Genomic DNA, 8,851 nt, shown 5'->3' with positions numbered 1-8,851 from the left:
CTGAGCTCCAGATGCAGCCTGTCCCCGCACTCGCTCAGCAGGTCCCTGGACACAACCGACAGGGCGCTGGCACTATGCTTGTTCAAGTGCAGACCCTGCAGGGCCGTGACAGCCTCCGGCCTGCCCTCTGCCACTGCCCTGACAGAGTCCGCTGCACGCTCCGGGGAGGCTGAGGTGACATCAGCCCCTGCCTGCAGCTCAGCCGTGCCCTCGGTTGTTGCGGCGCTGGTGTTTCTGCGCCCAAGGCCCAGGAACCTCCGCAGTATCTGCAACAGAAAGAAGGGCAGGAAGAGGGGAACGTTCCATGGTCTGCTCCAAGCGCGGCACTGGGCCAAGCAGTGCCAGAAGGCCCAGCCCAGGTGGGGACGGCCACAGGTACCTGCGCTGGTCTGTGGAAGCAGCCGCGAGTGGGGTCACGCTCCAGTGTCCCATCCTTGCCCGCATCTGGCAAAGAGCAAATGCAGCCAGAGCTGAGGGGCTGCGGGAGAGGCCGGAGAACACGGCCTAGCCCTGCATGGCCCAGGCAGGGACAACCCCCGGGTGCCAAGGGAACAGAGCACGGCAAGCAGGGGCAGCCCCAGCCCCTCTTACGTCCTATCTGTGGGGACATCCATAGGGGCAGCAATGGGATGGGGCAAGGGTGGCCACAGGCACCAGTCCTGCGGCCTGGCTCTGCCACTCACCGTCCTGCACTGGCTGCAGCTTCTCCGGCTCTGCAGGCTGCTGCGCTGGGGAGGCTGCAGGCCCTTCCTTTTTCTTGCCCCAAAGCACCCTGAAGAGCCTGAGCACTCTGCCTGCCATTCCGCTTTTTGGCCTCTAGGAGACCTTTGAGCCAGATGCCTGGGAAAAGCTGTGATTTAGGAAGTCGCGCAGTCTGGCCGCAAGGCCAGCCTCAGGAGAAATGGCTTGGAAACGCTGTGGGTCAGTGACCAAAGAGCTGGCTGTGTGGGGCTCCTCACAGCACAGCTCTGCCACGTCCTCTCCTGTCACGTGCACCGAGCACTGTGGCGTTGCTCCGTCACTGCCAGCGGCCACTTCACCACGTGTCACAAAGGGCCCTGTTCCATTCCGTTCCATGGTAACCGTGCTGTGCCGTGCCAGCAAGGGCCCTTGGACACGCGGCCAAGTGCTCTGGGGCTACCCCAACCCTGCCCCAAATGCCTCTGATTGGAACAAATCCATTGCCCCAAGCGTCTAAGACATCCTGGGACACACCAAGCCCAGCCAAGTGCTCAGGGGAGGACTCTCCACGGTGCCAGGCCAGCACAGCCCAGCTCACTGCTGGCTCTGGAGCAGAGCAGCTTCCAGCAAGCACGGGGCAAACACATCTTGCCAAGAGTTAAAACTCACCAGACAGGGGAGGTGACATGAATGTCTGCATCAAGGCCTTTGAATTCACAGCTCCCCAAGACAGCTTTGGGGCACTTGGCTGGACAAACAGGATCCGGCTAAGACCTGTGCTCAAAGGCGGGCAACAAACCCTGCCGCAGGTGCTTGTCTTGGTCTCTGCAGGCCCAGGCAGATGCCAAAGCTGCTCTTCACATCCTTCCCCTGCCCCTCAGCCAAGTGCGAGGACTGAAGGAAACACAGGAAGTCAAATGGAGACACTTGCACCTGTCTCACTGGGGGCTCCTGGGGAAGCAGTTTCCTTGGCAATCAAGCCCCTCTCTTCCAAGGGCACTCCCCAAATGTGTACATTTCCTGGGCAACACCAACCCACCCTTAAGTGCGGGGTGCGGAGGTTCATGGGCATCACACTATAACCAATATGATCCAGTGAAGCTAAATTTATTATTCCTAAAAGGAGTCTATTTATAATAAATCTCTACTGTCTATGCCTCTCTAGCTAATATATGATTGGTTAATCCTAGTTGTTCACACTTCTAAAATAGAATGCTGATTGGATTATCTAAGTTTTCATGTGTCTTGCTGGGGTTGTATGGACCCCCATGGCTCACTTTCCCAAGCTTGCTGACAAACATGCTAAGTCCCGATGACTCTTCTTCTTGCGTCTTCTTCAAGGATATACCGACCCCATTTCTGAATATGTCCATAATTCATTCTTTGTGAACGTGTCCATTATTGCAAGCAGGCTGGATTGTGCATCGGCTGAATACGGCCATTGTCTTGCAAAAACTCCTCCACCTGCAAAGTATGTTCAACAGTTCCCCGCTTTTGTTTTTGCACAAGCCAGACTGATTTAAAAGCACGGTCAATTTCTTTTTGCTCACAGCGTAGTAAGCAAAGCACTATTAGCAGAAATGAAAAAAGAATGAAATACAAAGCCAATAAAATGTAAGATTATTTATTCATTACATAGCCAAGAATACCTAATACCAAAGCATACTAAGTCCTTGAGCCAGCCTCTTATTTCCCAGGATTTTAGCCACTCATCCAAAGAATTCAAAACAACTGTCAGATTTATCATCTTCTCCTTAAGCAATGACACTTTCTTGTCCATAGATTCAGAGTGCTCAGAGAGATTCATGCAACCCATCCCTTCAAAATCTTCACACCCATCTCTCTGTGCTAGCAACAAAAACACTATTGCAGCCCTATCCTGTAATACAGCGTGGCGTATGCTACCTACATCAGTGGTAAGTTCATTCAGTATTGCAGATGTAATGTTAATTTGTTTTGTCTGTCCAACAAGCCAATTTTTTGAATTGTGTAAGGGCCTGTGATGAAGCTACTCCTGGTGTAAAAAGTGATGCCAGTATAACCAAAGGCATATTCTACAATTCTACATTATCCTTACAGTCTGAGCCTAATAGATGCACACTACGTTTTGGACATTGGAATTTGTGCCTGATGTCAAGCATCTGTTGAATGCTAGGGGCAAACAGTGTCAATTTCCCAAAATAGCACAGTCCTCCTCATGCTTTCTCAGGAATCTCAGGCTAAGCTTTATCTCCACAAATGAGAAAAACTCCAGGAGGTGACATCCTTGCAGATTTTGGTTTTAGGGATACAACCAATTGGCACAGTCTGCCGTGGTATTGTAATACCAGGAAGAAACAGGAGATATCCAAGTGCCATCATCACCGGGTTTTCCTGATTTCTCCCTAATCAGCTCTTTACCCCTGTGGTACTCATAGAACAAACAGTAATTTCCTGGCACTGATCCTAAAATATCTAATTCCTGTGGTCACTGACTTGTAGTATTTAAACCTTGAACGATTGTAAATGCCTGAATTCCTAACGGATTTCTAGGGATGCTTTGTTTTTCACGCCAAATTTCTGTGATCATCCCATTTTGATTAGTGCGCCAATTTGAACAGGCCTTACTTAAGTTGCCATAAATTTGAGCTCTGGTCTAATTTCTCAATTCTTCCATTGAGTCTAAAGGAATTCCAATGAAACAGGCGCCAAATGGATCTGAAGGTGGAGCTAGTGATAGGCAGAAAGATTCCTGCCTTGTTCTGTTAGCCTATGGAATCCTCATGTTAGCTCGCTGCTTTATCTTGTATACCCCCTGCATTTCTTAATCACTCCACTAAGCAACATTGTTAATATTTGCCAGACTGGTGCCATTGTCGCCCTTGTGGTCCATCATGCCTGCGCTTTGCCCAAACTGCTTTAGCTTGTTCTCACTCCAAATCTCTCAAGCGATGTGTTTGTGGTATTGCTATTCTTCCTCTACATTCTGTAGCTAGTATCTTGCTCTCTAGCACAATTTGATTTACTACAGCAATTAAAGCAAGTTTAAACTGCAATTGCAGTAACAATCTTTGCTTCTATATTTCTATCAAAGATACATCTTAGAGAAAACTCTGATATCTTCTTGAGTTATGCCTTAAAAATTTAGCTAATGCCATTCTCGGGGTACTAGTGTTAAGTGTGTAAGAGCAGTTATTGCATATTATGTTGACAGGCTTAAATTATTGCTTTTCCCTCGGACCACTAATCAATTATGTTCTTGACAAACTTGTCGCCAAGTTTTTTAGTAACACTTGATACAATGAACCTTAAGCCATGGCTTACATGCACAACTATGCAGATACCAAGCATTTTCTCTCTGACTTACAACTTGTGAGGGAAGTGAAGGTCCACGTTGCTGGAATCCAACGAATGCCTTTATCTGTAAGTAAGCACATAGACCTTCTTCCTCTTCATTTCACTGTAGCTGGTCCTTGCCACAACCCTGCTGCTGGACTTTTGAACATGACCTGAATGCCGTCAGGCAATTCCTCCCTTGGATTACGTGTGAGGGCATGATGCACAAGAATACCTGCATCTTCCCTATCTCCTATTGTTCTGAGCTAATTTGGCACAAAATTGGCTTTAGCTGTTTTTTTCTCAGGGGATAACCCTGGAGTTCCCCCTTTTTGTTTTTGCAGCATGTCCTTGAACATCTGATGGGCACGCTCAATAATTGCCTGTCCAGTAGGATTGTGAGAAATACAAGGGTCATGTCAAATACCCCATAAATTACAGAAACCTTTGAATATTAAGGAACATCAAGCAGGACTATTGTCAGTCTTAATTGCTAAGGGGACACCTAATGCGGCGAAGAAATTGAACAAATATTTCTCAACATGACGTCTCACCTGTTAAGGGAGTACCCTGTAAAACACAAGCATAGGTATCAATGCAAACATGTACAAATTTTTCCTGACCAAATTCTTCTACATGAGTTATATCCATTTGCCATAACCGCAAGACCTGAGTACCCCTAGGGCTAACACTATGCCTAAACCAATGCCATCTCGTTGACCGGTCAGGACAGGATCATGCAATACTAGAAGCATCAGCAAAGGGAATAGCAAATTTTTTATCTAACATTTTTGCAGATTGATGAAGAAATACATGGGAGGTTTTGGCCTGTCAGCCTGTGCCACTTCCCTGTCACCTCAGTGCCACCATGGCCCTCGGCTGCCCCACAGCCCTCAGCCCCAGCAGCAGCTCAGGGTCAGCGTCCCTTCGGCGCCACCGCCCCCTCAGCCCCCTCAGCCCCCTCTGTCTCACCGTCCTTCAGCAGCTCCTCAGGGGACAGGGCCTGGGCCAGCGGCAGCTCCCACCGCTCCAGGGACAGCCGGGGCTGGAAGTGCTGCTCCGCCCGGCCCGGCCGCCAGCTCGGACCCAGCACAGGGACAGGGGACACAGGGGGAACCGGGGGAAAAGCAAGAGGTGAAAAAGGCAGCCGAGGAGGGAAAGAGGTAAAAATGCAGCCTGGGCTTACACAGCTCAATCTATGCACCTAAACTTCCACATACCTCTTACTAAATAACTAAGCATATTTCTAGATCTTTATCTAAGCATCTAAATTTAAGCATCTAAATGTAGGCATCTAAATGTAGGCATCTAAATGTAACTCTATTAATGCATAAATGTAGATCTCAAAATCTAGAAATGTAACTAATTCTATCCCATCTAGAACAATAGAGATCAATTTAACTATATAAATGTATATATATGCACATATAAACACACCTCTGTAAATCTATAAATGTAACTATATGGATATAGAAAGAGAATTGTAGAAATCGATAATTCTATGTGTACACTAAGGGATTCCACCCGTCTGATGCTCACAGGCTCTCCCTCTGGTCCTTCTTCCCATGCAGGGCAGCCCTCCTGACAAGGCAGATCAGCTGGAAGTCTGGGAAGCAAAGGGAACACATGGTCAATATTGGCCTCTCTGCATTATTTGCCCTTTTGGAATTAACTGCCCTTCTATCAAAGTCTGTAAAAGATGGGCCGAAAGGCAAAATCTCACTTGGCAATTTGTAGCCTGCTCTTCAAAGAGCCAGACTCCTTCCAGAAGTTTATAACTTCTGAAGTTTTGAAGTATCCCAATACACTGAAAGCCCTCAGTGTATTGGGATACTTTCGCAGGGCCAAGGGCCCCCATGAGAGCTTGAAACACAGACAGACCCAGCTGCCACAAAGAAGCCCAGCCTGGTTCTTTCTCTGTGCTGACAGAGACACCTCAGCGATGAACAGCTGGGTGACAAATGACCAGGTAATATTCGCTGAGGCATTTATGTATTAGCTTATGGACGTTGTTAGTGATTATAAGTATTTAGAAATAGCATCAGTTAGAACTCTTTTAGCTGCTTGTAATATAATAGAATCAATCAGCTTAAGTTTGCACTGCATTGCTCATAGAAACAGTAGCGTAATGAATATAATATCTATGCATCACTTATGGAAACAATTGTGTGATGAACATATTGTGTTATAGACCCTAGCAAAACATAACGGGAAAAAAGGCTTGTGTGTAACTAAAATCAGTGTAAGGCTGTCCACTGACCAACCTGTCCAAGTGATAAAATAACCCTGACACAAACCAGAGCACCAGAGGACAATTAGAGAATATCATGTGAAATTTAATGAGAACCTACTAAAGCCTTATCAGAGGATGTGAAACAGCAGGAGACACAAGCAGAAATAAAATATGTTGACCTGATGCACAGGATGTCATGCAGTAAACCTGAGTGCGAAGCAGTCAAATTAAGGAGTTCCCAAAAGATCAGAAAATTCCGAAGAATGCTTGAAAAATTCATGAAACACATGAATATACTTGCCTCTCAGCAAAGTAACACCATAAAGCTAACACTGACACTTAGCACCAGGTGTTGTTTGGGTGTTAGCCCCGAGCACCACAGTGCTGCAAATATTGTCTTTTTTTATCCTATCAGTATTAAAATTTAATAATTCTAAGCGTGAATTCTGTTTCTCACAGCTGTGAAGGAAAGAGCTCCCTAACAGGACTGCAGGCAGCACCAGCTTTGCTCAAGGATGCAGACCCAAAGTGCTCTCTCTCACCTTTAGCTCTCACTAATTTTAAGGGGTGATTTCAGATTTTCGTTGAGCTCCTGGTTTTGTGACTAATGATTTCCTTGGCCTCAGAGCTTCTGCTGCTTGTATTTTTAATGTATCTCACTACAGCTATCAGCAGAGTGCCACTACATGGATTTAATGCTTGGAGACAAAAAGCTCACATCTCTACACTGACCTTTTGCTGGGCTTTTCCTCTCTTGCTTCAAGAGTCACTCAGGGTTGCCTCCAGAGCACTGACATCCTGCAGCAAACTTATCCACGGACATCAGCACAAAATTGGGACACCTGGCTTGGTGACACAACTGCCACAAGGTCAGGTTTATTCCCTGCTCTCTTGCCCCAGCAGAGCACTCAGTGTCAGAGCCTCTGGAGAAGCGTGGAGGGCAGGGCTCAGGCAGGTTGTGCCCGTGCAGGATTTGAACTCAAGGCACCAGGAAGCACCAAGCCTGCAGACAGGAACTCAACCCTTCTCATCTCCCTCACTGCCAGAGGCAGGCTCAGAGCAGCCATCTCACCCCTCTCTAAACCAGTGGGGGCTCTGTCCTTACCAAGCTCCTCGCGGTCCTGGGAATTGTTCCTGCGGCTCTCGGTGCCAGGCAAAGCTCCCTCTGCTGCAGCTCTGCCCACAGGCTCCCCTCCTGAAGACTCAGGGTCAACAATAATATTGCCCTTGAAAGAGAAACTGACAGGCAGAAAACCTTCCACCACTTACAAAAAACACCTGGTCCAACAACTCCATGGCTCACACACTTCATCCCTTCTTCCTAACAACAACTCTGGGACCCAAAGCCCTTCAACTGTCAGAAAAATTGACTTCTCAATCACAGTCCAAAAGCTGTCAGAGCTGACAGTGTTGAACATGGGGGTGACACTGAACACATGGAATGGCTGCTAAGCAGGAGTCCTGCCAGCTCCTGGCAAAGGGATGTGCTCCTTCTTCCACAGCCCTGAGCACAGCAGTCTCATCCAGGCTGCAGCTTGGCAGGGACAGCATGGGAACACACATCTCTTCCCACAGAGATGCCCAAGAGCAAAGGGAAAGAGCTCTGCAACATGGACAGCAAGACTGGCCAGTTTGCCCAGCTGAGGATTTCCCAGATGGAAACTGGACTGCAGGCAGCAGCTTACTGAGAGGACAAGAAAGCTGCAGCTGCAGCCCAGCCCCAGCCACGGCTCTGGGAGCGCCCACACGCACGGCAGGGCTCACACAGCAGCAGCAGCTGCAGCCCAGCCCTTGCTTTGCCTTGGCTTTCCCACCCAAAAGAGGCACAGCCCACATCTGCTGCTGCAACAGAGGCACCTCTGGCATGCCCCTCCCTGCCCGGGACACTGGGCCTTCAGTGCCACTTCTCCAAACACTCTTCTCTTCTTTCCCATCAAACAAAGCCTCTTAGAACTTACAAAGCTTCCACTTCCTCACCACAAATGCTCCTGCATCAGGGGTTCTTCCCAGCACATAAGCAAAAGATACCGCGGGGTACGGAGGGCAGAGTTCTTGACCCTTTCCACTTCACGTACAAGCTTGCCAAGTGAAAATCATCCCTTATACGCCATATGTCAATACCATCTCCTCCTATTTTCGGTTCGTCACTTTTCTGTCTCCGCCTTCCTCACCACCTTTACCACGCATGCGCCACCACTCGGTTTGGTGGTTGCACAAATCTTTGGGGGGTGTCACTGATGAAGGCCCTAGAGTCTTCTTCGTTGTCCTTAATTCACCTTTGGGTTACACATGCGCATCAAGCCAGTACGTAGCCAGTACAGCCAATGTAAGCCAAGACTAACGTATCACTCCATCTACATATCAAGGCAATAAATCCCTTAGAATTAGCATTTGTTGGGACCGAACCAGGTTCTTGCTCATTTTTAGCAACTGTACCTTCAGCTTCTTTCCTGTGGTCCTTGAGAACAGCTGGTGGGAAGGGAGATGGAGCCCCTCCTCTCCCTCTCTTCTTTGGCATTACAACTTTTTAACTATTTATTATTCTCAAATATTAATTACTCTATCAATATCAATTACTGTTTCAAATTTTATCAGCACGAATGATACCTATTTATCACAATA

General features: G+C 47.8%; 1 long non-coding RNA gene across 1 annotated transcript in view; it reads right to left on the bottom strand.

The window, feature by feature from the left end:
• Positions 1–8,335: 8,335 nt before the first annotated feature.
• The window catches only part of LOC128942829 (uncharacterized), a 98,595-nt gene continuing 98,079 nt past the window's right edge, over positions 8,336–8,851 (bottom strand). The window contains exon 3 of the long non-coding RNA XR_008483645.1: positions 8,336–8,395. This is a non-coding gene — a long non-coding RNA (uncharacterized LOC128942829). The remainder of the gene's footprint in view (positions 8,396–8,851) is intronic.

The sequence above is a fragment of the Melozone crissalis genome, unplaced genomic scaffold (genome assembly GCF_028551555.1).
Source record: "Melozone crissalis strain CALT ecotype California unplaced genomic scaffold, PUWL_Pcris_2 ptg000044l_1, whole genome shotgun sequence".
NCBI classification, from domain to species: Eukaryota; Metazoa; Chordata; class Aves; order Passeriformes; family Passerellidae; genus Melozone; species Melozone crissalis.
The sequence above is the reverse complement of the archived record's forward strand: the minus strand, read 5'-3'. Positions and strand labels throughout refer to the sequence as shown.